This window comes from Oncorhynchus nerka, linkage group LG14, assembly GCF_034236695.1.
Source record: "Oncorhynchus nerka isolate Pitt River linkage group LG14, Oner_Uvic_2.0, whole genome shotgun sequence".
Lineage (NCBI taxonomy): Eukaryota > Metazoa > Chordata > Actinopteri > Salmoniformes > Salmonidae > Oncorhynchus > Oncorhynchus nerka.
In genome coordinates, this window is record NC_088409.1 from 87,589,757 (window position 1) to 87,597,256 (window position 7,500).

Genomic DNA, 7,500 nt, shown 5'->3' on the forward strand with positions numbered 1-7,500 from the left:
CTGGATATAGAATACCTTTGGCTATAGAACACCTCTGGATATAGAATACCCCTGGATATAGAATACCCCTGAATATAGAATACCTTTGGCTATAGAACACCTTTGGCTATAGAATACCTTTGGCTATAGAATACCTCTGGATATAGAATACCTTTGGCTATAGAATACCCCTGGATATAGAATACCTCTGAATATAGAATACCTTTGGCTATAGAATACCCCTGGATATAGAATACCTTTGGCTATAGAACACCTTTGGCTATAGAATACCTTTGGCTATAGAATACCTCTGGATATAGAATACCTTTGGCTATAGAATACCCCTGGATATAGAACACCTTTGGCTATAGAATACCTTTGGCTATAGAACACCTTTGGCTATAGAATACCTTTGGCTATAGAACACCTTTGGCTATAGAACACCTTTGGCTATAGAATACCTTTGGCTATAGAATACCTCTGGCTATAGAACACCTTTGGCTATAGAATACCTTTGGCTATAGAATACCTCTGGCTATTGAACACCTTTGGCTATAGAACATCTTTGGCTATAGAATACCTTTGGCTATAGAACACCTTTGGCTATAGAACATATTTGGCTATAGAATACCTTTGGATATAGAACACCTTTGGCTATAGAACACCTTTGGCTATAGAATACCTTTGGCTATAGAACACCTCTGGATATAGAACACCTTTGGCTATAGAACACCTTTGGATATAGAACACCTTTGGCTATAGAACACCTTTGGCTATAGAACACCTTTGGCTACAGAACACCTTTGGCAAAATAACAGATTTGGCTGTAGAACACCGTTGGATATAGGACACCGTTGGCTACAGAACAATATTGGCTACAGAATACCGTTGGCTATAGAACACTGTTGGCTATAGAACATCTTTGGCTATAGATCCTCCGTTGGCTATAGAACACCGTTGGCTGTAGAACACCCTTGGCTACAGAACACCGCTGGCTATAGAACACAGATGGCTATAGAACACTGTTGGCTATAGAACACCGTTGGCTGAAAAACACCTTTGCCTATAGAACACCGCTGGCTATAGAACACAGATGGATATAGAACACCGTTGGTTACAGGACACAGATTGCTATAGAACACTGTTGGCTGTAGAACACAGTTGGCTATAGAATACCGTTGGCTATAGAATACCGTTAACTATAGAATAACTTTGGCTATAGAATACCTTTGGCTATGGAACCTTCTTTGGCAATAGAATACCGATGGCTATAGAATACCTTTGGCAATAGAACCTCCGTTGGCTATAGAACACCATTGACAATAGAATAGAACTCTAGAATTTCATTGGCTAATGAAACTGGCTTTAGAACACCATTGACAATAGAATACCGTTGGCTCTAGAATTTCGTTGGCTAATGAATTCCAATGGCTATAGAATACCTTTGGCAATAGAAAATCTGTTGGCTATAGAACACCATTGACTATGGAATACCGTTAGCTATAGAATTCCATTGGCTATAGAACACCGATGGCTATAGAATACCTTTGGCTATAGAAAATCTGTTGGCTATAGAATTCCGATGGCTATAGAATTCCGATGGTTATAGAAAACCGTTGGCTACAGAACCTCCGTTGACTATCGAACACCGTTGGCTGTAGAACACCGTTGGCTATAGAACACCGTTGGCTGTAGAACACCGTTGGCTGTAGAACACCGTTGGCTATAGAACACCGTTGGCTGTAGAACACCGTTGGCTGTAGAACACCGTTGGCTGTAGAACACTGTTGGCTGTAGAACACCGTTGGCTGTAGAACACCGTTGGCTGTAGAACACCGTTGGCTGTAGAATACCCTTGGCTATAGACACCGCTGGCTGTAGAACACCGTTGGCTGTAGAACACCGTTGGCTATAGAACACCGTTGGCTGTAGAACACCGTTGGCTGTAGAACACCCTTGGCTATAGACACCGCTGGCTATAGCACACAGATTGCTATAGAAAACCTCTGGCTATAGAACACAGATTGCTATAGAAAACCTCTGGTTATGGAACACAGTTGGCTGGAAAACACAGTTGGCTATGTTGATATTGAATACCATTGGCTATAGAACACCATTGACAATAGAATACCGTTGGCTATAGAATTTGGTTGACTAATGAATGCCGATGGCTATAGAATACCATTGACTATAGAATACCGTTAGCGAAAGAATTCCATTAGCTATAGAACACCGTTGACTGTAGAACACCGTTGGCTGTAGAACACCTTTGGCTATGCTATAGAACACCGCTGGCTATAGAACACCGCTGACTGTAGAACACCGTAGGCTGTAGAACACAGTTGGCTATAGAACACCGCTGACTGTAGAACACAGATGGCTATAGAACATAGAATACCGATGGCTATAGAATACCTTCGGCTATAGAACCTCTGTTGGCTATAAAATTTCGATGGCTATAGAATACCGATGGCTATAGAATACATTTGGCTATAGAGCCTCTGTTGACTATAGAATACCATTGACTATTGAACACTGATGGCTAAAGAACACCGTTGGCTGTAGAACACCGTTGGCTGTAGAACACCGTTGGCTGTAGAACACCCTTGGCTATAGACACCGCTGGCTGTAGAACACCGTTGGCTGTAGAACACTGTTGGCTATAGAACACCGTTGGCTGTAGAACACCATTGGCTGTAGAACACCCTTGGCTATAGACACCGCTGGCTATAGCACACAGATTGCTATAGAAAACCTCTGGCTATAGAACACAGATTACTATAGAAAACCTCTGGTTATGGAACACAGTTGGCTGAAAAACACAGTTGGCTATGTTGATATTGAATACCATTGGCTATAGAACACCATTGACAATAGAATACCGTTGGCTATAGAATTTGGTTGACTAATGAATGCCGATGGCTATAGAATACCATTGACTATAGAATACCGTTAGCGAAAGAATTCCATTAGCTATAGAACACCGTTGGCTGTAGAACACCTTTGGCTATGCTATAGAACACCGCTGGCTATAGAACACCGCTGACTGTAGAACACCGTAGGCTGTAGAACACAGTTGGCTATAGAACACCGCTGACTGTAGAACACAGATGGCTATAGAACATAGAATACCGATGGCTATAGAATACCTTCGGCTATAGAACCTCTGTTGGCTATAACATTTCGATGGCTATAGAATACCGATGGCTATAGAATACATTTGGCTATAGAGCCTCTGTTGACTATAGAATACCATTGACTATTGAACACTGATGGCTAAAGAACACCGTTGGCTATAGAACACCGTTGGCTGTAGAACACTGTTGGCTGTAGAACACCGTTGGCTATAGAACACCGTTGGCTGTAGAACACCGTTGGCTGTAGAACACCGTTGACTATCGAACACCGTTGGCTGTAGAACACCGTTGGCTGTAGAACACCGTTGGCTGTAGAACACCGTTGGCTGTAGAACACCGTTGGCTGTAGAACACCCTTGGCTATAGACACCGCTGGCTGTAGAACACCGTTGGCTGTAGAACACCGTTGGCTATAGAACACCGTTGGCTGTAGAACACCGTTGGCTGTAGAACACCCTTGGCTATAGACACCGCTGGCTATAGCACACAGATTGCTATAGAAAACCTCTGGCTATAGAACACAGATTGCTATAGAAAACCTCTGGTTATGGAACACAGTTGGCTGAAAAACACAGTTGGCTATGTTGATATTGAATACCATTGGCTATAGAACACCATTGACAATAGAATACCGTTGGCTATAGAATTTGGTTGACTAATGAATGCCGATGGCTATAGAATACCATTGACTATAGAATACCGTTAGCGAAAGAATTCCATTAGCTATAGAACACCGTTGACTGTAGAACACCGTTGGCTGTAGAACACCTTTGGCTATGCTATAGAACACCGCTGGCTATAGAACACCGCTGACTGTAGAACACCGTAGGCTGTAGAACACAGTTGGCTATAGAACACCGCTGACTGTAGAACACAGATGGCTATAGAACATAGAATACCGATGGCTATAGAATACCTTCGGCTATAGAACCTCTGTTGGCTATAACATTTCGATGGCTATAGAATACCGATGGCTATAGAATACATTTGGCTATAGAGCCTCTGTTGACTATAGAATACCATTGACTATTGAACACTGATGGCTAAAGAACACTGTTGGCTATGAAACACCGTTGGCTATACAATACCATTGAGTAAAGAATGCCTTTGGCTATAGAACCTCCTTTGGCGATAGAAAACCTTTGGCTATAGAACCTCCGGTGGCTATAGAATACCATTGACTAAAGAACACCGTTGGCTATGAAACACCGTTGGCTATTCAATACCATTGAGTACAGAATGCCTTTGGCTATAGAACCTCCTTTGGCTATAGAACCTCCTTTGGCTATAGAAAACCTTTGGCTATAGAACCTCCGGTGGCTATAGAATAGCATTGACATTAGAACACTGTTGGCTATAGAATACGGTTGGCTATAGAATTCCAATGTCTATAGAATACCATTGGCTATAGAATACTGATGGCTATAGAACCTCCGTTGGCTATAGAATTCCAATGTCTATAGAATACCATTGGCTATAGAATACCGTTGGCTATAGAAACCCGTTGGCTATAGAATTCTGTTGGCTATAGAATTCCGATGGCTTTAGAATACCGATGGCTATAGATCCTCCGTTGGCTATAGAATTCCGATGGCTATAGAATAACACTGACTATAGAATAACGTTGGCTATAGAACCTCCGTTGTCTACAGAATTCTGATGGCTATAGAATACTATTGACTATAGCATTCCGTTGGCTATAGAAACCCTATCGCTATAGAATTCCGTTGGCTATAGAATTCCGATGGCTATAGAACACCGATGGCTATAGATCCTCCATTGGATGTGGAATTCCAATGGCTATAGAATACCATTGACTATAGAACACTGTTGGCTGTAGAATACCGTTGGCTATAGAAAACCGTTGGCTATAGAATACCATTGTCTACAGAATACCATTGGCTATAGAATACCATTGGCTACAGAATTCCGTTGGCTATTGAATTCCGATGGCTATAGAATACCGATGGCTATAGAACATCCGTTGGCTATTGAATTCGATGGCTATAGAATACCGATGGCTATAGAACATCCGTTGGCTATAGAATTCTGAAGTCTATAGAATACCTTTGGCTATAGAATACCATTGATTATAGAATACCGATGGCTATAGAATACCTTCGGCTATAGAACCTCTGTTGGCTATAAAATTTCGATGGCTATAGAATACCGATGGCTATAGAATACATTTGGCTATAGAGCCTCTGTTGACTATAGAATACCATTGACTATTGAACACTGATGGCTAAAGAACACCGTTGGCTATACAATACCATTGAGTAAAGAATGCCTTTGGCTATAGAACCTCCTTTGGCGATAGAAAACCTTTGGCTATAGAACCTCCGGTGGCTATAGAATACCATTGACATTGTTGGCTATAGAATACGGTTGGCTATAGAATTCCATAGGCTATAGAATTCGATATAGAATACTGATGGCTATAGAACCTCCGTTGGCTATAGAATTCCAATGTCTATAGAATACCATTGGCTATAGAATACCGTTGGCTATAGAAACCCGTTGGCTATAGAATTCTGTTGGCTATAGAATTCCGATGGCTATAGAATACCGTTGGCTATAGATCCTCCGTTGGCTATAGAATTCGATGGCTATAGAATAACACTGACTATAGAATAACGTTGGCTATAGAACCTCCGTTGTGTACAGAATTCTGATGGCTATAGAATACTATTGACTATAGAATTCCATTGGCTATAGAAACCCTATCGCTATAGAATTCCATTGGCTATAGAATTCCGATGGCTATAGAACACCGATGGCTATAGATCCTCCATTGGATGTGGAATTCCGATGGCTATAGAATACCATTGACTATGGAATACCGTTGGCTATAGAATTCCATTGGCTATAGAATTCCATTGGCCATAGAATACCGATGGCTATAGAATACCTTTGGCTATAGAACCTCCGTTGGCTATAGAATTCCGATGACTATAGAATAATATTGACTATAGAATACCTTTGACTATAGAATACCGTTGGCTATAGAATTCCAATGGCCATAGAATACCGATGGCTATAGAATACCTTTGGCTATAGAACCTCCGTTGGCTATAGAATTATGATGGCTATAGAATACTGACGGCTATAGAATACCGACGGCTATAGAACCTCTGTTGGCTATAGAATTCCTATGGCTATAGAATACCTTTATAGGATACTGATAGGATAGGATACCGATGGCTATAGAACCGTTGACCATGGAATAAGTATGAGATTAGCATAGAATTGTGTGATGGTTATTATTCATAATCACACATGGGGACAGGGCAAATGGCAGGTGTGTATGTGTAAGTGTATGTTGATGTTGGTGTGTGTGTGTGTGTGTGTGTGTGTGTGTGTGTGTGTCTGCCATTACCAGGGCTGAGGCTGGAATTGGACTGTCACTCAAACTCAAGGAGTGGGAGCTAACACGTGTCTTCAAGTGAGAGGGAGGGAGAGAGAGAGGGGAGGGGAGGGAGGAGAGTCAGAGAGAGAGAGGGGAAGGGAGGGAGGAGAGTCAGAGAGAGAGAGGGGAGGGGAGGGAGGAGAGTCAGAGAGAGAGAGGGGAAGGGAGGGAGGAGAGTCAGAGAGAGAGAGGGGAGGGAGGGAGGGAGAGTCAGAGAGAGAGAGGGGAAGGGAGGGAGGAGAGTCAGAGAGAGAGAGGGGAGGGAGGGAGGAGAGTCAGAGAGAGTGGGGAAGGGAGGGAGGAGAGTCAGAGAGAGAGAGGGGAGGGGAGGAAGGAGAGTCAGAGAGAGAGAGGGGAGGGAGGGAGTAGAGTCAGAGAGAGAGTGGAAGGGAGGGAGGAGAGTCAGAGAGAGAGTGGGGAGGGGAGGGAGGAGAGTCAGAGAGAGAGAGGGGAAGGGAGGGAGGAGAGTCAGAGAGAGAGGGGAGGGGAGGAGGAGAGTCAGAGAGAGAGTGGGGAGGGAGGGAGGAGAGTCAGAGAGAGAGAGGGGAGGGGAGGGAGGAGAGTCAGAGAGAGAGGGGAGGGAGGGAGGGGAGGGAGGAGAGTCAGAGAAAGAGAAGGGAGGGGAGGGGAGGGAGGAGAGTCAGAGAAAGAGAGGGGAGGGGAGGGGAGGGAGGGTAGTCAGAGAGTCAGAGAGAGAGGGGAGGGGAGGGAGGAGAGTCAGAGAGAGAGAGGGGAGGGGAGGGAGGAGAGTCAGAGAGAGAGAGGGGAGGGGGAGGGAGGAGAGTCAGAGAGAGAGAGAGGGGAGACAGTTAGACATCAGAAGACGGACCACCTGGTCCTTCCCTCAGGTAATGCAACTGTTACTTGTACCACAAACATGATTACAAGCACGCATGTACACATACACACAAAGTTACTTTCTCACAAAAAACAAGAACTCAGAGAGGATTCAAATGATACATGATAGAGGTAATA

General features: G+C 43.6%; 1 protein-coding gene across 2 annotated transcripts in view; it reads right to left on the bottom strand.

Moving 5' to 3' along the window:
* Positions 1 to 7,500, bottom strand: part of gria4a (glutamate receptor, ionotropic, AMPA 4a) — a 187,369-nt gene that overhangs the window by 75,520 nt on the left and 104,349 nt on the right. The window lies entirely within an intron of this gene.